A 23,148-nucleotide genomic window follows, 5' to 3' on the forward strand; every position below is an offset into this window, starting at 1 on the left:
TTAAAATCACACCCGGCGTTGTGATGGCGAGTAAGCAAGCGGCCGCCGCCGGTCGTCGTCCTAAACCGGCAGCCTGCGGCGGAGTCTTCAAGCACCGTGCCGGTGTCGCCTTTGTGCGTCCCTGCTGCTCACGTCGGCAGCGCTGCAACCGCCGTACGGGAAACGATCGAACGATTCAGTCGTGGACGGAAGGATCGAACTGGCTCCTGACTCCTGACTCGTTACATCTGTTTGGACGTGGATAGGTCCTACGCGTCCTAGGGAGTCCCTATACCCCGCCGCCACCGTCCGCGACGCGCGCCAGGCTCACCCACCGCCGCCTGCAACGAGGCCGGCGACCTCCATGTACCCCGCCGCAACCGCTTGAGACGCGCGCGAGGCGAGGCGAGGCTACATTCCACAACCGTGGAGTGGGAGGGGAAGCAAGGGGCAGCGGTGCGCCGGCCGCTCGCAGGACGCGGAATGGTTCAGTCACAAGACCACTCTAGCCGGACCACGCAACTCGGGCGTATTCTCCCTTGTCGACAATGAAGCCGACGCCGGCGCGCGCCTCCGCCGCCGCCCACTCCCTGTTACGCAGAACAAGGTGCGCGCGCGTGCTCCCCCTGTCCACTCTCTCCCCTCCGTTACCTCCGGCCGCGGTCATTCGTTCCGTGCCCTCTCCTTCTTCCTACATGAAGGCAAGTTGTTTACAAGTACTGGACTTCTACTTATATGCCTAATTTATCCTAAATGCAGCCAATATGCCATTGACCAAACATCTACGAGTTGCCATCATCGATAGCAATCCTGCATTGAAGTCAAGAGGTTATCTGAAGAAAGATGGTATGCCTGATTCAAGGGTCAGCACTGTTACCCCTGCAACCATTTCTTTCTTCAGAGGTAAGATTATAAATCTAAAATAAAATGGATACGACATTACTTGTTTCAAGTCAGAATTCTGGATGTGTCTGCCATGTATCTGAAATTTAAGTTGCTTAGTATGTCATGGTTGTAATACAGAAAGGACAGCCCCTTTTGTTGGGTTTGACTGTTGGTTTTTAAGTTGATTTGGAGAACCATTTATGCTTTACACTAGCTTGTTCCTACAACCTTAAAAGTACCTCACTCACGACCTTCTGCTTTGCAATTTTAGCTAATTGATACGTGCACCTAGCACTTATCATAATGTGATTTCGCTGAGCTGCATTTCTTGTCAAGTTTAGTGCAGAGTGTGCAGTGATAACCTGAAACTTCATGTCAAATAAGCATGACCACGTGGGTACAGCTAACCCTGCTGATCTATGTATGGCTGGCAATCCTTTTCTGTTGCCATCAGTTGAGACTTTTCCACACGTTTGATTAAATCTGTTACACTATTTGTATACTGGGGAGCGAAAATAGGAAACTTGTCAACCTGTAATTAGAGAAGTTTAACATCTTAAACATATATTACCATGTGTTTGCAGCTATTGCATAACAGGACATATTTTTTATACTTTTACCATGTCATTTGGCAGATATTTTTGCATGGGAGCATATTCAACAGCAAAGGCATGCTTTCTTTGGTAAAATGCAGGTGATGACATGCAATTCGTTTCATATGTATGATGATTACTTTCAACTGCTTGTGCTGGATCAGACTATGAACAAGTCACCAATGCTTCTGGTAGTAGGTTTCTTAATTCATGCATTTGTCTCAGTGAACCAAGTTGACTAAACTATTGAATCAATCGCTGTACAATTAACATGCAATTTATACTTAACATTTTCAGAGTATTCCCACTCAATTCCCAAATGGAAGTAGGAACATAAAACATAGTGACACTGTGTTATTACCTTATTCTGAATGTGTTTCATCTACCCTATTTCATCTTTTTTTGGATATAATAGAAGATCACTTGAAGCTTTGCTATTGGATAGTACTTATAATATGGTTTAGTTTATGCACATTAGGCTATCATTGTGTGATCCTTGTACAGAAACTGTCCAACCATATGCGCAGGCATTATCACTTGGCTCCTTTAACTTGCAATTTTTACGAAGTATTATTTGCAGGTATGGGATTACACTGGACTAGGATACACAAGGTACAATGCAAGAGATGTGTGTAAAGAACATCTTGGGTATGTTTTGAGAGAAGCTGATGTAATTGCCTTATCCAATTCTTTTGCTGGTTCGCTGATAACATTTTGCTTTGTTTTTGGTACTGTGTAGATGTGTGGTGGAGAACAAGGTTCTTTGCAACTCACTTTTGTTACGTTTACAGGTTTGTCTTTTTCTTTAAACTCTGGATGATTTGAATTTGGATCTAGATTTTAGTTCTGATGTTTGTACTCATCTAATACTAGCTCACTCCATACAAATGGTCTGTTTTCTAGTTTACAAATTTGCTGAATAATGTACAACCTTACAGTCCACGTGTTCAAAAGAGCAAAGTAAGTCTTATCCAAGAGGCTTTTGTATAACAAATAGATGTATTTCCTTTAAGACACCTAATTCCTATGCATTAGATTCTATTAGCTGTACACAATACCTTGCTACTGACAGTATGGTTTTGTTACAACTGTTGATCATGAAGCACACTCTACTTTTTTGTGCATTGCTAATAGTCTTATTCATAAGGGATAAAATGATCTCACATATCCTAAAAGTCTGAAAGAACATAATTTGTGGAATTGCACAGTTTGGTGTTTTGCAGCCAGCTGATGGGTTCATGTTGTAAGCTGACATTTTTTCCATTGAAATAGTCACCTTATTTTGATTCTTAAGATGTTTACCTTATCAGGAGCAAAAAGAAGACATTGAAAAGATGATCTACCCTACCCGATTAGTATCTCTTGCTTTCCCCTCAAAGAGCAGACAAGGAGCAGCAGGGGTGAAGTCACCATCAACTGAGGCAGGTTCCACCGGTCATACTTCAGAGGAATTTCGTAGTAATTTGGTTAAACTTGACCTAAGCGATGGACAGACTTTATATTCGAAGTTGGTGGTAAGTTCCTATATCCGCTTCTCCATTCATTTGAACTTTTGTATCTCCTCATTGCCTTCAACCACCTATGCAAACTTATGGTCACAGGTAGGAGCTGATGGTTCTAAGTCAAATGTAAGGCAAACTGTGGGCATAAAAACATCTGGGTGGAATTATCCTCAGAGTGCGATTATATGTACAATTGAGCATATTGCAGATAATGACTCTGCATGGCAGAGGTTTCTCCCTTCTGGTCCAATTGCCCTACTTCCAATCGGTAACAATTTCAGCAATATAGTGTGGACAATGAGCCCAGAAGAGGCATTGCACCATAAATCAACCAGCACTGAAGATTTTTTGAAGTCGGTGAACCATGCATTGGATTTTGGTTATGGTCCGCATCCCAACTCCAGTAGCATTGATCATTACATGGAAAGGTTATTTTCTGGCATTGGAGATACTGCAGCATCTACAAAAGAATGCTTCGAAGTGCCACCGAAAGCAATTGGATTGATCTCTGAGAGAATGGCATTTCCATTATCACTGATGCATTCCCATGATTATGTTTCAAAAGGGCTAGCGCTAGTTGGTGATGCTGCCCATATAGTCCACCCCTTAGCCGGCCAAGGTGTCAATTTGGGTTTTGGAGATGCAGCTGCCTTAGCAAACATCATTTCTGATGGAGTTTCTGTTGGTGCTGATATTGGAGATGCAAGTATTTTTTTTTTTTTGAAATAACTAAGTACTAATAATGCTATGTTTTGGTTAGATTTATTCAGATACCACTGTGTCCTAGCTTTTATGGGCATCTCTTGTTTAGGACCTAATTAAATGCAAGCAAAAGTTATACAGCTACTCATTCAGCAGCTTTATCTTCTTTTTTGCGAATCTTCCTTTATTTGGGTGCACAGATTATCGTATGTCATAATGTACTCCCTCCAATCCATAACAGGTGTTCGGGATTTTGTACTAATCTAGTACAAAGTTTGTACTAAGTCACCGTCACTTACTTTGGATTGGAGGGAGTAGCTAGTCTTGTATAAACAACATCATGTTTATCATCCACAGCAAACTAACCAAACCTGTTCCCATTTGCCAGCTATCTTTGCTAAGTCGGTACGAGAAAGACCGGAAGGCTGCCAATGTTGCAATGACGGCAGTTCTAGATGGCTTCCAGAAGATGTACTCTGTAGATTTCGGACCCCTCAACATCTTAAGAGCCGCCGCATTCCATGGTGTCCAGTACATATCACCACTGAAAAAGAACATCATCTCATACGCAATGGGTGACAGAAAATCACCTATATTTTCATAGGAAGCAGGTCTTGCAAACTTCTCGGATGTTTACTGTTTTGTACCTAATGTTATCCTAGTTTATCTAGTATGGCAATACTGCCCATCCGTCAGGATCTGATATCCATAGATTTACATAATCCCCTATATAAAGGGTGTACAATTTCACGCTCCGTGAGTGCTCCAGACACTGTAGATTGCAAAAATAGCTACAGTACCACCAGTTTCAGGTGACGTGGCCTTTTCTTGGCCACACATGCATTTGGGCTCTGGGAGGGCATCTCTAGCCCTGAAAAGCCTAGCTGATACCCTGAAAAACTCGGTTTGACTAGCCCTGCCTACCCTATTTGACTGGCAAAAGCTGCCAGCTTTCTCTCTCCTGGTGACTGGTGCCTCCCGGTGCTACTTCTGTCCGGTTGAAGCCCTTTTTTTCTCTCTCCTATGCATGCATGTGTCTTTGTTTCTCCTGATTGGTCCACCAAAGTACTCAAGTGGACATGTGCACAATTTCTTTTCCTGGAGAGAAAACCACCAAGACTAATTAATCTGAGCTTAAAAAAATAATGTGAAATGCCACAAAAGATATACAACAATGATTTTTAAATATCATGTCAATATATACCCTATATTTTTGCTAACGTATAGCATGTTCCCTTGAAAGAGTTTTAGAAGTGCAGTGGTGGAAGTGACTGCATGTCTATGAATAAATGTCAGACACATGTGTTATAATAGCTCAAAGTTTGCTTCATAAATCATAGACACTACAAAGGTACATCCTTCTCTTGAAAGTTCCGCTATGCTGACAACCATGCTATGAACATTAGTGTATATACCACAATAAACTACTATTTGTTGGAACTTATATCACAACTGAAATAGTCGGCTACCTAGCTGATGGACGGGGCTGTCGGACGGGGAGGATCGACGCAGCCGCCCATCACTCATCAGATCTATCGTATTCCCTCCCCTCTCCCTCCTGTGTACCTCCCCTCCCCAACCGGTGAACATGCATGCCGCAACAACGAAGCTCCATGTCCGCCATAAACGACCGAGGCGCGAGCCAGTGAAAGGGTAAGGGCGACGCTTGAGCAGAAGGGTGGGCTTACTGGATGGAAGCATGTTTGTTTTTTCCCCATTTTCTAGATCTAGGTGTAGAATTTGTCTCGATATGTGTATGAGACCAAGGGTTGTAAGATGCAAACAACTAGATTTTTTTTTGTGCTTCATGAATTGTGTATAATATTTTCATGATCCAGATCCTTGGATATTTTTGGGTACTGAAATTTCAATGGGATTTTGTTCATGCTCCAAGGTGGCTCTACTTGCTCTTCGCAAAACTTGTGGGGAAGTTTATGAATTATGATGATCCTGGATACTAGAATGTTCTCAAATGATTTGAATGTGCTGCATAAGATAAATTTTATGGTTCATGTCCAAACTCTGAAGATTCTTGGTCTACGAGATGATGACGTGGAGGTCGGGGCAATAACTAGGAGGTTTTTAACCGGGATAGTGCAGAAGATGCATATATCTGCCGAGACGGGGAATATGCTCTAACAGATGGAAAACGGCGTTTGGCATGGGTAACTAGCTACCTAGATAGGAAATCTGCATTGCATGTCACAATTGCACAACACATTTACTCAAGGAAAACAGCGTTAGGCATGGGTAGCTAGCTAGGTAGAAAATCTCCATTGTATATATCACAGTTAGACAACACATTTGCTAAAATGAAGGAGACACTACCCTTCAAAAAAAAATGAAGGAGAAACTATGAAAAGATCATCGTTATGATTACATCCATATATGCTACTAATCCATGTCGTTCCATGCCTAAACAACTACACCAACAGCAAAAGGAGCCACCATGGTATTTTCTAAAGAGTGTGGCAAGGCTCGAAAACTAGACCAAAGGGGAAAGAACCACTGTGCTATTTTATGAGTGGTGAGGTTCGAACTTGGGCTTCCTAGCACACCACCCCATGCGTTGGCCAGTAAGCCCTCAAGTCCCATTTTTTTATCTCCTTCCCAACTAAAAGGGTCAACACCCATATGTATCCGAGGCTGACTTAGGCTGCTATTGCAGCCATGGGATAACACACAACATGATGATGGTCGATGACCCTCACATGTCAAGTTTGATTTGTATAGCTACATTTTCCATTACAAATAGCAAAGAAAACATTTGATCCGTAGTTCCATACTTGGTGCTAAAGAACAGAGATTGACAATCTGTGTGAGTGCCGATTCTGTGAAATGCAGGGAGAAGAGAAGTAAAACGGCATGGAGGGGTGGATACTGACATACCTGTAGATTCTATTTGCTGGATGCGTGTAGCGGTGGACATGGTCCTTGCGCGCCAATGCATCAGGCTTGCATGCCTACTTGCTGCCTGCCTATGCGAGCGAAACATCCTTTCTCGCGTGCTTCTCCTCGGGGACTTTCTCTCCTAACTGGACCTTTCCATTACTGAGCTGATGCATGGAACACAAGTGGTTGTTAGTGTTTTGAAAGAACAAGTACTATTACTATCTACCTGTGGCAACATCACGATATTTGTCAATTAAAACGGCTTCTGCAAAATCTCCCCAGCACAAAAAAAAAGCTTCCCAACACCACCACGATGAATATGAGAAATCACTGAATCTCCCAATGGTTCAATCAGTTCAAGCACCAGACTCAACGCTGTCATTCTTGCATCTGATGGGACATAGTTTCATCCTGGCATGGTCCTGGAGCTTGGGGCAGCTGTCCACCACGGCGAGTGCGAAGGCAACGGAGGTGTACCTCACCCAGACAACAAAGTGGAGTACTGTGACACAATACACAAAACCTCATGGCTGAACCGGTCATCCGGGCATGAGAAATGTTTTAACAAGTCCGATGTGACCATCAGTCTCTCTATTTTCCCCCTCTTGATGAAGATTATTCAATGTCCCACAAGACGACCTGGAATGTACTCTCCATATTAGCTTTGCTTCTTGGATATTCTTCCATAAAATGATTTTTTCCATGAAAAGAAGGGGCGAAACCTAATTTTTTTTCCAAACGATCCAAAAAAGGATCGAATTTTCATTATCATCAGATAACGAAAACACAACAGTTCAAAGCACTCTCATGGGAGGATCGCCGCCTAATGCTAGCGTTCAGGCGAAAGACTAGAGCAAGTTTTAAAGGTATTACAGGACATAACACCCCCTGCCTAAAGCATAAGGGATAACAGTCAGGGTAAACGAAAGCAGCTAGCTAACATGAGGCTAGACAACATCTTCAAAAGCATCACGACCACCAGGGGGGGAAACTTCTCAGTGATTTCCATCAAGACTTCTGTCATCAGGGCTCCTATTCTCCAGACGAAGGCGATTTTCATCAGCGTTTCCAGAAGAAGCTCCATCTGTACCGACAGACGCGGCAAGCCTTAGCAAGCCGTCAGCACCAGCACGGAGTTCCAGAGCATCTTGTTCACCATGGAGACCTGACCGAGTATTTCATAAAGACAACGACATAGTTGATTAGTTCAGCGAGCGAATTAATGAGCTTATTCTCAAAACAGGCTCTGTTTCTAAGTTTCCAAATGGACCAGCAAATAGCTGCAAGTCCAGCAATTTGAGTGTTGCGGCTAGCAGGGACAAATTGGGGAAACCACCAAAAAAATTGGGAGAAACTCCCAGGGCGCGTGGGAGCTTTAATGGCAGTAGCAACAGTGCTCCAGACAAACTTGGCAGCAGAGCAACCAAAGAATAAATGATTGATTGTTTCCTGTGCATTACAAAGCTGACAGGTGGGATTACCAGATTGTCTTTTGTAGCAATGGCATTATGCCAAATTAACCAAAGCCAGATTTTGATTTTCAGAGGTATCTTGCTTTTCCAGAGATGCTTAAAAGATCTATCCAAACCATTCCTGCACAAATGCTTGTACACAGATTTCACAGTAAATTCCCCATTTTTAGACCACTTCCAGCAAGGAGAGTCTTTTTCCTGTGACAAGTTAATCTGACTCATCAAACGAATCAAACCAGCCTCCTGGATGATCAAGTCAGGTGTCAGCCATCTTCTGTAGGTGAATCTCCAACCCATATCAGCTGCTTCAGCAACAGTAACATTTTGATTGTTGCAAACATCAAAAAGAACTGGGAACATATCCTTGAGATGGCTAATGCTACACCAAGAGTCACCCCAGAAACTAGTCAAATTGCCATTCCCAACTCTCATTCTTCTGCCACAGAGATAAATGTTCCTGACTTGCAACATATCAGACCAGAGAGGGGAGTCTCCAGGTCTATGTTTAGCATAGTACACACGTTTGCCTCTCAGATACTTTGCTCTCATGAAATCCTGCCAGGGACCATTACTATGTTCCAGTTTCCACCACCATTTACACATCAGGCTGATGTTGAATTTGAACAAATCCTTGACTCCCAAGACACCTTTCTGTTTAGGTTTGCAAATCCACTTCCATTTAACAAAATGATACTTTCTTTTATCAGCACTACCAGCCCAAAAAAAAGGATCTGATTGGCTTGTCCATTTGCTCTAGATTTGTTTTATGCAAAATTCTCAGAGACATCTGGTATACGAGCGATGCTTGGACGGACATGCATCAATCTTGACTAGCCTCCCACCAATAGACATAGAGTTGCCAATCCAACCACTCATCTTTTTCTTGGTTTTTTCTCCCGTAAATTTCATCTCAGAAACAGAGGTTCTTCTTGCACAAACAGGAGTTCCTAAGTATTTAAAGGGCCAAGTGCCCTTCTGGCAATTGAACAGTTCTGAATAAAAATTCTGCTTGTCCTCATCTTCCAGGATCATCAACACTTCACTCTTTTCAAAGTTGATTTTCAGACCAGACATAGCCTCAAAAATGTACAGCAGCAATTTCAAATTCACAGCTTGATGAGCAACATCCTGAATCAGCAGAATGGTATCATCAGCATACTGAAGGATTGCAATACCATTGGTCAGAAGATTATCTGCCAGCCCTGTGATCAAACCATTGGATTGAGCCAGCTGAACCATTTTTCCTAAGCTGTTGGCTGCCATATTAAACAGGAATGGGGCAAAGGGGTCACCTTGCCTAACTCCTTTATGACTGGTAAAATATGGTCCCACTGTATCATTAACTTTGACACTGAGGGTCCCACCAGCAACTGCTTTTTTAATCCAAGTCAACCAATTGTTACTGAAACCTTTTTGTTTACAACAGTCAAACAGGAATCTCCAATTTACCTTATCATAAGCTTTCTCAAAGTCAATTTTCAGCACCACACCTTGATTTTTTCTATATTTCTCTTCTCTCAACACTTCCTGAAGCAACATCACACCATCTGTGATAAATCTCCCTTTGATGAAGGCTGTTTGGCATGGCAGGAGAAGCTTGTTCATAACAGGATTTGCTCTAACAGTCAAGGTTTTTGTTATAATCTTGAAAAAGACTTGCAACAGACAGATGGGCCTAAATTTCTGAATTACATCAGCATCATCAGATTTAGGGATTAGAGTAACAACTCCATAGTTGATTCTATCAAGCTCAATCTTGTGATCAAACAAATCATTGAAAACTTGCAAAATGTCAAACTTAATGATATCCCAGCAAGACTGAAAGAACTCAATGGGGAAACCATCAGGACCAGGTGCTTTATTTTTCTCCATATGATCAATAGTATCTTTAATTTCCTCCAAGGAAAAATGTTTATCCATAATAGAACAATCAAGATTGTGCAATTTTTCATCATCTGTCCAGACATCCTCTCTCAATCTGATACCTGTATCAATTACAGGACCAAAAATCTCTTTATAAAAAGCAGTAGCATGCTCCAGAAGGGCTGCATCTCCTTGAATAATAGAATCACCTTTTCTCAAGGAGAAAATGGTCCTTTTCCTTTTACAACCATTAGCTGCTTTCGTGAAAGAAAGCGAGTGTTATCGTCACCCTGGAGGAGCCAATTTTCTCTTGATCTCTGTCTCCAGAAGGACTCCTCCTTCTCTAAGATTTTCAACATCTCTTGCTGTAAATGAATCTTTCTATCTCTCTGAGATAGGGATAGAGGCCCCAACTCCTCCAACCCTTCCAGCTCCTTCAATTCAATAGAAATGTCTTTTTTCTTTTTAATATCAGCACCTCTCAAATTGGCACCCCAACCTTTCAGGGATTTTTTGACATTTTTAAGCTTTTTCAACAACCTGTCCAAACTGTCCTTGGCAAACACTTGCTGATTCCAACACAGCTTCACCCTATCCAGGAAACTGTCTTCTGCAAGCCACCTCTTCTCAAATCTGAATTCCTTTTTCCTAATTCTGATATCAAGAGTATCAAGAATTAAAGGATTATGATCAGACATATCTCTGACCAATTTATGGACAGTAACAAGGGGGAAAAGCATCTCCCAGGAACTGCTCATCAAAAATCTGTCCAACTTTTCTAAGGTGGGATCAGAGTGATTGTTGGACCAAGTATATTGGCCACCAGACATATGAATCTCTCTCAAAGCACAAGTGTTGATAATAGAGTTAAAGATATCAGTCCATTTACTATGGCTCATAGCTTTATTTTTTTCATTGGAAAATCTCAGCAAATTGAAATCTCCTCCTACCAAAATTGGTAGGGACTGATTACTGCAAATATTACCAAGCTCCACCAAAAATTCTTCCTTATCAATGGTTTGAGCAGCACCATAGACAATGATGAAGCACCACTTCTCATTAAGCTTCAAATCAAGCAAAGTCACCTTGATGTGAAATCTGCCTACAGAAGTGTCACAAATGGTAAACCTGGATAGCCTAAAACCACCCAGGATACCCCCACTTCTACCCACTCGAGCTGATCCATTTCCGATCAAACTCTCCTCTAGGGTCAAATCTCCTGAGAAAAGCAGGAGAGAAATCTTTCTTGATAGTTTCCTGCAAACCTATGAAATCTAGCTGTTGCTCTTTTATTAGATCTGCCAAGAAAGTACTCATCCCTTTCTTGCCAACCCCTCTGCAGTTCATAGAAGCACCAATCATAGATATTTTGGATTCTTCCTTCTTATCCTGGTTCCAGCTACAATGCCACTCAAAGGGTGATCATTGTAAGCCTTCACCTGGGCGACACATGATTTTGATTGTGCCCCCAAGGTAGTATCACCCGATTTTGAATGTGATCCACCTCTCCCAATTTTACAAGCTGATTTTCTGGCTCTTCTTTTCTTTCTAGACAAAACAGGAGTGAATTCATCCTCTCCCTCATCACTAATGATTTCACTCAGATCATTGCCAAAACCCAACAGCAAAATTTGATTTGAATCTTCAGGGGGCGAAACCTAATGAAGTGAGGGTTCTACCTGAGCAAAGAAACTGTCAAAAAAAATCATCATAAAAGTGCATACAACCTTCCTTAGTTAATGCTTTATTTTCTTGGATAGAGAATGCTTAGCATGAGAATTGTTGTAACAAGTTCATGGATCAAAATTTGTAGCAGAAATTTTGAAAAAAAAAACTATGCGAAAAACCATGGAGAATGTGTTAACGAGCTCATGGATAAAATTGGCGCAGGAGTAACATTCTGGCATAGATCTATATTGCATGAACAACTTTGATGGGAAAATTGTTACGTTTTGTCCTCTCGATAGGACCTTCAAAATTGTTTAATAATAATTAGTTAACAGGCGCAATAAAAATCTAATGCCAAATCAGACTAAGAACATACTACCTCCGGTCTACAATAATCCACCCTAATAAAATGCATTCGATTAAAAACGACCGGAGGGAGTAGTTATCAAGGTTGACGACAATAGCCATAGGAGAGCGAACAGAGCCCCATCACCGAAGCATCTTAATTCATAGGAAAAATAGTAAGACACTAGGAAGCACTTGCCTGGGATAAGGGTGAGTTATCCGTTTTCACCGGCAGCAATTCAAGCAACACCACCGTCGCGCTCATCGAGCGGATGTCGCGGCCGGGACCAGGCGCCCAGCCCAAAAGCAGATGGCGAAGTCTTGCAGGACGGCACATAGCCGCTGTGGGGAAGACGATTCTCCACACGAGCGCGATACGGTATCACCGGCGACTCGCCTAACTACCGGAAGCTGAGGCCCGCGCAGGCCAGGTATTGCCGCAGTGGATAGAAAGGAGGCAATGGTGCTGGAAAATCCGCAGAGCAGACCCACTAGAGTTTGAAGGGCAGGACGAAGGAAGTGCGGGGGCGCGGACAGCGGCGCCGATTGGAGGTGGCAATGGTAGGAATCGCCGGCTGGGGCGCTGCGGCTTCAGATGGGCGGCGAGAAAGGGGATCGCGAGAAGAACTTGCAGTCCGCGAGACCTTTTTTTTTAGATATGCAAGTCCCTGAGACTGTTATGTGCTGAGCAGATGTGGGCTTGTGGCCTTTGCGTGCGTGGTTCATGCCCAAATCCAATACAACGTGTACCTACATGTGTTTATATTCCCCTAAAAAAACTACATGTGTTTTTTTTTTCTTATTATATAATAAGTAGATTGAGTAGAATAATATGTTTCCCGATACAGAAAAAATATGTTAACAAATTAACTTTTGTCTATTCTCCTGGCTTGACTTTAGAATACATCGCATTATATAATTGAAACCTTAACATGGTACAGTATGCTAAGTATTTTTTGTGATATCATACTAAATAAAGTTATGTGGGTGGCAGTACAAATGGAACTATTTAAATAAATTACTATTCATAAAAATACACAATTTAATTTGCTTTATCCAACATGCATGCATACATATACAGTGGGCCTTTTATACTGGATTCAAAATTGTCGCCAGGAATAAAGTCATGATGAGAACTCAAATGAACTTTCATGAATCTGTTTAATTTTGATTTTGGTCATATGCATCATCCTCTTTGTTTACAATCCGAACTACAAAACATAATCAGCTTGTGCTAACCAAATTGTAAAGAATTTGCATACCCTCTAGGACAGTTTAGTGCAATTATCCGTTTTAAACATTCTTTACATGATAAAAAGAATAGGCTTTTTTAATGTCATCTACAATGTCATTCTGAACTTTTTCAGGAAGAAATTATGTGGAATTAGGTTTGGGTCCATTGAAATTTCTACAGGCAACAAAATATTCTAATGTCCAGCACTTAAATATGGTATATATGTTTTATGTGAATAGAGATAACATACATTCACTCATGTGAGCCATAAACCATAGCTTATGTTGCCATCTTTTATTCGTTAGCTACTGGCGCGGCGTGCCGCCGCGCCATTGCTTCCTAGTAATATATATGCAGCATAGCAAAGCATATGTTAGGCAGAATGATTTAGTGGTTGAAAGTATATTGGAAACAATTACATACTTGCTGAAATTATCACATCAGCCCTGCTTATTGCTATGACAACAACTTGTCCTCAAGTAAGAGGACCGTGAACACTGACTGCTTTGAAAAAAGAACACAAAATTGCATTTCACAGGTAAAGACTAGGAATTCTTCCACTGCAGTCTAAAATGTGACACTATACTCGGAACAATGCTAGAGAAAGTTCCACCAAAAAGTTGTTTTTAGCGTTGGACACAGCCCAGCACCGCATGACCTAATAAAAAGATTCACTGCAATGAAAGATAACCTGCTGGTTGCTTGATCCACTATTGATGTTTTAAATGATTTTCTTTCTAGTTAGAGATCTCTTGCATGTTTGACCTTCATAAGACTGGTCAGTTTTAGATATGCTTATCTCTGAACTATCCCTGTTGGAATAACTGAGAAAAAGAAACATGATGAACTCACTATTCAAGCTTTTTCTACTACGAGAAATCTGGTGCTGGGTACTTCTTTACATACATACAACAAATGATTTCAAGTTTCTAAAAAGTTAAATAAAAAATGTGAGTGTTCACAAGAATGAGTTTACAATTCCTATAATTTTTAGAACCAAAATCGAAACACACATTAAGAAACAAAAAAAAACAAAAAATTGTTGTTTTGTCTTTTTGTGACACTATTCATATTAGATTTTTTTTTCTCTGTTTGTGTTCCGAATTTGGTTCTGAAAATTTTAAGGATTGTAAACACACATGTTGTAAACTCTCACATATTTTTTTCAAACTTTTCTGAAACTTGGAATTCTGAACTTTCCAAAGTGGTGCCATGGTATCATTTAGAGATTGGTAATGAACGTAGAGATCCGGAACATAGAGCAGGCCATCTCATGTTGCATCCAGGGGGTAGAATAGTTATTTTGCACTTAATATAATTTTATGTTGTTACACTCATAATTTTTCTTATACAAATAATTACGTTCAGCTTGACTCATAACAAAAAATTGACATAAAAATGCATTATCCCAGTCACAGTGTAAAAACACCAAAAAAATATAGTTTACGTCATATTTTTGTACATCATGTAAATTACTTTTGACATGTCTATTTTTTTTATGTTCTACTCCACTACTGAAGTACGATAAATTATACGTGACGAAAAAATTATTTACCATTGCAAAAATAGAAGGTGGATGTACAATAACTATTCTACACCCCGGAGTCAAATAGCGCCACTCATATGCAACACTTGTTAGGTTTGTTGGATAAGTCGGGGGTGAAGAGGCTAAAGTTGAAATGTGAAAATAAACTATGAAAGTACAATATTGGTGCCGGCACTAATGCATACGGTGGATGCATTTTTTTTTTGTCTTCACTAGAATTTCTCGATGACATGCTTGCGACTGACGGGTTCAAGCATCTCATGGTCAAGGAAATATTTTGGGAGAGGAGCTTTATATCATAAAGTTCGTGTCGAGAGAAAGTAATCTGATATATGTAAATATTATAAAGTTAAGGTGTTTGGTATAGGGATGGTAATGGGTACCCATGACTTGCATACCCGCCGGGTAAAAACCTAATAGGGATGCGGGTATCTGACAAAATATTACCTATGAGTTTATAAATGAGAAAAATATCATACCCATGGGGTAGAGTGGGTACGGGACTCATATCCGCGTACCCATCTAAATTTAACAAGTGGGCCGTCGTAATATTCTAAACTACTCAATTTTTCCCTAATCATGCCTTCATGTTGCTAGGCTGAACTCCACGCTTTACTGTCTCACAATCGCTGGTAGGTTAGTGAGGATTAGACCCCTATTTACGAGCGCTTTACCTGTTGGCATATTTTTTTAGATCAATTTGATGTGTTGTAAGCGTGAATATTTTTACCCGCGGTTACCCATTTAACTGTCCGGTGATGGGTATGGGAAAAACTTATACCGTTGACGGGTATGGGTACGGGTGACGGGTAAGAATGAAAGTGACAGGTACGGGTATAGGATGGCTCTACTCGTACCCATACCCTGGGGGTGCCATCCCTAGTTTGGTATTTTCATTGGTCAAAAAAAAAGTCACCTGGTGTATGTATTAAAGAATTCCAAAGTATCCTTTTCTTTTGTTAGACAAAACCTTTTTTCTTTTAATTTCCATACATCAATCAAGTAATCTTAAGAGAAAAATATGAAGCCCACTCGGCTCTGGACCGAGCCTAGTTTCTCATAGGCTGCTTCAAGCTGTTTCCCTCAGGCTCCTTTTTTTTTGGTCTCCCAGCCAGGAAGCATCTCTCTCAGCCCGTCTACGGCGGTTCTAGACTTTCCCCACAGCCCCACGCCGGCGGCTGGGTTTCTTCCTGTAATCCAGTCGCCCTCCACCATCCGCGAGTTCACCGGCCGGTGGACATACTCAGCGTGCGAGTCTGTGTCCTCTCCGGGAGAGGTGGCTGTGCCTTGTCTGTTGCAGCCTCGCCTGTCGAGTCCTTTCCTCAGCTCACCGCTTCCAGCTCCGACGCCCTTTTTACCACCGTGCGCCGCTGCGGCTCTACCTGTTCGTCAGCGCGAAGCATCAAGGTGGGTTTTCTTGGTCCAGATCTTGATTTTTCTCCACATTTAGTTTTTCGTCGATATTTTAGATGTGAAGTTATATCATGCGGCTTGTTTCTGGTTTGAGAGCTCACTTGGTAGATTGAAATTTGGGCTATGTCCCGTTGAGGGCAGAGGTTCAGATCTTGAAATTCATAACTTGATTGGAAGATTTTGATCTAGTGATTGAAAGTTGTTGATAGTCTACCTCGTTTCTCTCAGGTAAGAAGTTGAATTTTGTCGGAGGAAGTTCTGTCAAGCCTGTAGCAGCAGCACAAGCCGTTGCATTTCTTCACCATGAACAATAAACCTAACTCTGTATTTAAGCATGGCCAGCTATCCAAGACGTCATCTAGATGCTTGACCGAGATGCTCACCGTGACACACGATTTCGAGGTGACAAATTACCGTCAGCTCGATGGCCTCGGTGTTGGCAAGTATGTTAGCTCGAGCACATTTAGCGTCGCTGGCTGTGATTGGAATATTAGGTTCTACCCGGATGGATTAAACTCTAAAGAGAATGGTGACGGCAATGCGTCAGTGTTTCTGTATCATCTCAGTCCAGCAAAGGATGTGAGGACACAGTTCACATTAAACATTCTGGAGAAACATGGTGAAATAAAAGTAACCAACTATGATGAGATAATGTGTATATTTTCTCCATCAAGTTATAATTGGGGGTATCATGATTTTGTGAAGAAATCAAAGCTAAAATCATTGCTGGACATCAATAATGGCTACTTTACCATAAGGTGTGTTATCACTATCATCAAGGAACCTCGCACAGAGGTAAAGAGGACTCTTTTGGAGGTTCCGGGTCCGAATCTTCAGGACCATCTCGTACAGATGCTGAAGGATGGAAAAGGTGCAGACGTGACGTTCAGTGTGTGTGGCCAATTGTTCCATGCTCACAGATGCTTGTTGGCTGCAAGCTCCTGTTTTCATGGCAGAACTATTTGGTCCAATGAAGGAGAAGACAACACAGCACATTAAGATTGACGACATCGAGCCTCCAATATTCGAGGAGCTTCTTCACTTTGTGTACACAGACTCAATGTTAGATGACGAGCAATACAAAGAAGGCGGAACGGCAAAACTGCAACATTTGCTAGTTGCCGCGGATCGATATGGACTGGACAAGTTAAGGGTGCTTTGTGAAAGAAAATTGTGTGAGAGCATGGATGTGGAGACGGTTGCAACAACATTGGCTTTAGCAGAGCAACATCATTGCACGGATCTGAAAGAAGCTTGTGTTGAGTTTATGGCTCCATGGAATGTGCTACAAGCTGTGATGTCAACAGATGGATTCAAGCATTTGGTGGAAAGTTGTCCTTTGGTCATGAAGGAGTTATTAGAGATGGTGGCCCGTGGTGGCTAGTAGCGGTCAGAGGTCAAATTATCATACGCATAACTAATTATCCAGAGCTAAATTCCAATCCATGTTTGGTTATCTACATCTTGGCTTGTACGTGATATTGTTAGGATTGGTGTATGCAGCTTGATGCTATTTTTGTTTGCATAGCTCCCATTTGTCAAAAAAATGGAGTATCAGTTCTCTTTTTTCGAAGGGATTGAGTGCTTGGCTCATTCATTAGCATTATCAATTCTCAGATAATAAGCTGTAGGCTGCACACTATTCTATTCTTCAGTTCATTCAGATTTTTGTTTATGTCGTAGTATGAACAACATCTAGGCTGCGAAGTCATTCAATTGTCTAAAATTTCACAGACAAACATTGTGAAAAAATCTGAATGACTTGTAGATATACATTATGGCTTACTGTATAATTGTGTAAAACTGCAAGTTTTGATTCATTCTATGTCCCTTCAAAAAAAGAAAGAAAGATTCATTCTATGTTCAGAGTAATCAAACATCTGACAAAATTCGAACTGTGAGCAATCCTCTTGCTCTAGTATGTAATCACTTTTTTTTTTACTTTGAATTACACACATATAGAATATAAGCCTTGAAGATATATATACACACTTGTTCTTCATGATGCTTTTTAGTAACTAAATCCAAAATGCAGCAGCAGAGCTTCACTATTTTTTATTTCGCGGGAAAGCAGCAGAGCTTTACAAGCTAAAACAAGTCCGGATGGAATTTGAATATTCGTTTGAGCTAATCGAATTGGATATATCATCTGCCTGATTTCGAGTTTGGACAAAGAAGGTGCTGATATTTGGTAACCGACATAAATTCTTCAAAACTGTAAGATAAATGCGCCCAAGCACATTCAGTTACGAAGGCCAGTGCTCTTCCTGAGGTCAGGCTTCCTGCCCGGGGGATTTGATGTCAAGTTGACGGAGTGATATCCTAGAGCACAACAGTGGCAACACAGGCGACCTCTTGACGCTATCAACGCCGACAATGGAGATACAATGGTCCAATGCGCTTTAAGAGATTTTTCTTTTCAGAACAGACAAGTTTATTACTCAGTGATTATGGTAGGGATACAAAAATCGTCTGTCGTTCTAGCTGCTATACATGACGCCCACACGAGGGAAGGAGCTTCTCCCAAGGCAATGAGCATCCTTTTTTGAACTTCTCATCTCGTGGCCGAAGATCACCTCCTCAAGACTTAAAACCGTAGCTTTTACCTCTTCCAGCGGTGGTGGAGGGGGCTGCTACGTCGCTTGTGCCCCCTCCCACTGCTTCGGCTGCTGCTGAGGTGGCTTCGGTGGAGAAGGCGAGAGGAGCTGACGCGATGGCGGTGGTGTGGGGGGCTGCTACATCGCCCTTGCCCCCTACCACCGCGGCTCCGGCTTCGTCTTTGGGAGTGGCGGGATTGGAGTCGGGGGCTTCCTCACCATGGCTTGCCCCGACGCCCTGTCCTACCTCGCCTACGACTTCACCCACCGCACCGACGACTGCTTCTTCCTCACTGATTCCGGCTTCGACATCTTCCCCACCCGCTACGCCTACGACACCGAAGACACCCTGCGCGATGCATTCACCGCGTGATGTGGGGTCGGATGCTCTACCACCGCCCACAAATGTGCCGTCGAGTGTCCGCCATGGTGGGTATGACACTCCGGTCAGGCGGAGTGGGAGGTTTGGCGTGGATGCGGATGGTGGGACGGTGACGGATGAGGACACCATGCAGAAGGCGATGCGACAAAACTTCGACTACGATGGTATGCTGTCTTCTCATACATCTAAATATTTTCTATTCTTTTCATCACCTGCTATTTCTTCTAAGCTTAATAGTTTAGGGGTTAGTATTGGTAGTTCCGAAAAAGAGATATCTGTTTCAACTAGGGTCTTGAAGCACATGGAGTTTGATCGTCTTACGGTTATTCCAAAAGCTTTGACCATGTTGGGTTCCGCCTATTTAGATGAGGATGAAGCGATTGCCACATCAGATGGTCAACATCTTTCTCACCTAGTTGGTGAAGTGTCAGAGGTGGGTTTGGATGAGGATGACATTTACTCGTTATATGAGCTAAAGGCATCTCGTCAGAAATCCAAATCCCGCTCTAACAAAAAACCACGGAAACGGTCAAAAATTTCCAAATCTCCAATTGTTTCCCAATGAATGACATGTTTGCGAATAGTAGAGGTCTTGGTGACATGGCTAAACACTTACATTTTGCCGATTACATTAGGGATCAAAATTTGGATTTTTTTGGCTATTTGTGAGACGGGGAGACGGGATTTCTCGCAAAGTCTTCTGAACCATATATCCGGTGGCATAGACTTTACTTGGATATCCTGTCCACTCCGTGGGAGATCTGGGGGTATCTTACTCGGTGTCAGAACGGACTCAATGGAAGTGTTAGCACATTCGGTTGGAGAATTTCATATCAAATTCCACATCCGTAATAGAGCTGACAATTTCATATGGAGTCTAGTAGCCCTGTATGGTGCTGCTCAGGAAGCTTCTAAGGCCGCCTTTCTTCGTGAATTGGTGAATCTAGCAAAGGAAAACCCTCATTATATTCTCATAGGGGGGATTTTAATATGTTGAGATTTCCATGTGAGAAGAATAGGGGCAGTTTTGACAGTCACTGGCCTTTCTTGTTCAACGCGGTCATTGACAGCTTGGACTTGAGGGAGGTGTCAATGATTGGCAGGCAATTTACCTGGGCTAACAATCTCCCGGAGCCAACATATGAAAAACTAGGTCGCGTACTCATGGATACCGATTGGGAATTGAAATTTCCAATGGTCACGGTACACGCGCTAGAACGTATTGTTGGGTTTTCGGATCATGCTCCTATCTTATTATACACTGGTTTACCTAGACCCTCGTCTAACCGCTGATTTAAGTTTGAACTCGGTTGGTTGAATCAGGAAGGTTTGCAGACCATGGTTAAAAAGGTATGGGAAATACCGGTTGTGGATATGTCTCCGATACAGAGGTGGAATAACAAAATGCGTGTTGTACGCAAACACCTCTATGGTTGGGCGCGTCATACAACTGGGATTCTTAAAAAAGAAAAGCAGCGGCTTTCATCTATTATAGATGACCTTGAAGCTAAAGCAGAAGTTAGACCGCTTTCCGCACAAGAGATTGAGCAAAAAAGCCAATGAAATGCAAAAATCACAAAACTGTTCCGTGAGGAGGAACTGAAATGGTACCAACGATCTAAGGCCCAATTTATTATGGAAGGAGATTCGAATATAAGGTACTTCCATTGTGTTGCCAATGGCATACATAGGAAGAAGTTTATTTGTACTCTGGTTGAGGAGGAGGGTAGATTGAGGGTCATGAGTAGCTAAAGTCGTATATTACGAGCTATTATAAAGGGCTTTGTGGTGCTCCAAAGGAAAGCAATTTCTCGTTAGATGAGACAACAACAGAGGATATCCCCCAAGTCTCTCAAGCGGAGAATAATTTTCTCACTTCGTCTTACTCTGAGGAGGAAGTAAGAAAAGTTGTCTTCCAAATGGAGCATAATAAAGCCGCTGGTTCTGATGGCTTCCCAGCTGAATTTTATCAGTCTTTCTGGGATGTTGACCTTCTAGCTGTTTTCGTGGATCTACATGTTGGACATTTGGAACTTTTTAGGCTCAACTTTGGTGAAATTATCTTATTGCCCAGGATTAATGAAGCAGAAATGATTCAACAATTCCGTCCTATTTATCTTCTTAATGTGAGCTTTAAAATATTTACTAAGGTTGCGACGATCCGACTCAATACGGTGGCAGATCATGTGATTAGGCCTTCACAAACTGCTTTTATGCAAGGACGAAATATCCTGGATGTGGTTGTAGTCCTCCATAAAACTGTTCATAAATTGCATAGAAAGAAGTTGAATGGCGTGATTTTAAAGATTGACTTCGAAAAAGCCTATGACAAGGTTAAGTGGTATTTTGCAACAAACTCTCAGAATAAAAGGTTTCTCTGATGAGTGGCGTGCGGTGATCAAGAGTTTTGTCTCGGGTGGGAGTGTTGCCATTGAAGCCAATGATGATGTGGGCAAATACTTCGAGACCAAGAAGGGACTAAGACAGGGACACCCATTATCGCTAGTGCTATTTAATATAGTGGCTGATATGCTTGCTGTCTTGATTGAACGTGCAAAGTCAGAGGGCCAGATTGAAGGGGTCATTCCCTCATCTTGTTGATGGAGGTTTATCCATTTTTCAATATGCCAACGATACAATATTTTTTATGGATCACGACATCGACAAGGCTCGGAATTTAAAGTTAATTCTTTCAGCATTCGAGCATTTGTCGGGTATAAAAATTAATTTCCATAAAAGTAATTTTTTATTTTGGTGAGGCCCAAGACCATGTTGCAGATTATGGTGAGCTTTTTGGCTGCGGCCAAGGCCAATTTTCAATTAGGTACTTGGAAATTCCGATTCATTATCAGAGACTGACCAATGCCGAATGAAAATTGGTTGAGGAAAGACTACAGATTAACTTAAGCAGTTAGAAAGGTAAATTATTGTCCTTGGAAGGAAGATTAGTTCTCATCAATACGGTACTAAGTAACATGGTACTGTATATGATATCTTTCTTCCAACTTCCTAGAGGAGTCTTAAAAATATTGGATTATTTCCGATCAAGATTCTTCTGACAAGGGGATAGTGAGAAGCGTAAATATCGACTGGCTAAATGGAGTGTGTTGTGTCGACCCAAAGATCATGGAGGACTTGGTATACAAGACCTCCAGGTCAAGAATAGGGCACTTCTCGGTAAATGACTATCCAAGTTACTTAGCGAAGAGGGTATATGGCAAACACTCCACAAGAGGAAGTATATTGGCTCAAAGGCTCTATCTCGGGTTCTTTGGAAACCAGGAGATTCACATTTTTGGGATATTCTTATGGAAACAAAGAAGTATTTCTTTCCATATGGTTCTTTCTCTATTAAGGATGGGTCGGAAATTCGTTTTTGGGAGGATAAATGGTTAGGTAATACCACACTCCGAGAACAGTATCCGGCATTGTACAATATAGTGCGCCACAAAAGCGATACTATCGGCAAGGTGTTGGAAACCTTCCCACCAAACGTGGCTTTTAGAAGAAGTCTCATCGATCCGAGACAAACCTCTTGGCAGAAATAATTCAAAATTTTGGAAGATGAAGATACCGCTGAAAACAAAAATCTTTGCATGGTATCTTCGTCGGGGGGAGGGGGTAATTCTTACTAAAGATAGTCTTTCCAAACGTAACTGCCATGGAAGCAAAAAGTGTGTCTTCTGGCATCAGGACGAGACTATTAAACACTTATTCTTCAAATGTAACTTTGCTAGGTCTATATGGTCAGCCGTTTAAATAGGGTCTACCTTATACCCACCACGTAGTGTTGTCAATTTATTTGGCAACTAGTTCAATGGTGTGGATGTTAGGTTTAAGCGTCTTATTAGGATGGGAGCGATTGCAATTATTTGTTCGCTGTGGCTGTGCAGAAATGACAAGATTTTCAATAATATTTCTTTCTCCTTTATGCAGGTCATTTACCGGTGCACAGCTATCCTTCGTTCGTGAGTGCCACCGCAACGTGTGGAGCACCAAGACCTCTTTACGGAGGTATCTTCACGGTTGGAGGATACGGTGAGGGATATTTTCTTCCAACATGGGTGGCAGCGTG

The 23,148-nt window shown here is 41.9% G+C and overlaps 2 pseudogenes; both read left to right on the top strand.

The window, feature by feature from the left end:
• Positions 1-527: 527 nt before the first annotated feature.
• On the top strand, positions 528-4,265 carry LOC124670135 (annotated as a pseudogene).
• Positions 4,266-15,806: 11,541 nt separating this feature from the next.
• LOC124676636 lies at positions 15,807-17,667 on the top strand (annotated as a pseudogene).
• The last annotated feature ends 5,481 nt before the right edge of the window (positions 17,668-23,148 follow it).

Source organism: Lolium rigidum, chromosome 7 (genome assembly GCF_022539505.1).
Source record: "Lolium rigidum isolate FL_2022 chromosome 7, APGP_CSIRO_Lrig_0.1, whole genome shotgun sequence".
Lineage (NCBI taxonomy): Eukaryota > Viridiplantae > Streptophyta > Magnoliopsida > Poales > Poaceae > Lolium > Lolium rigidum.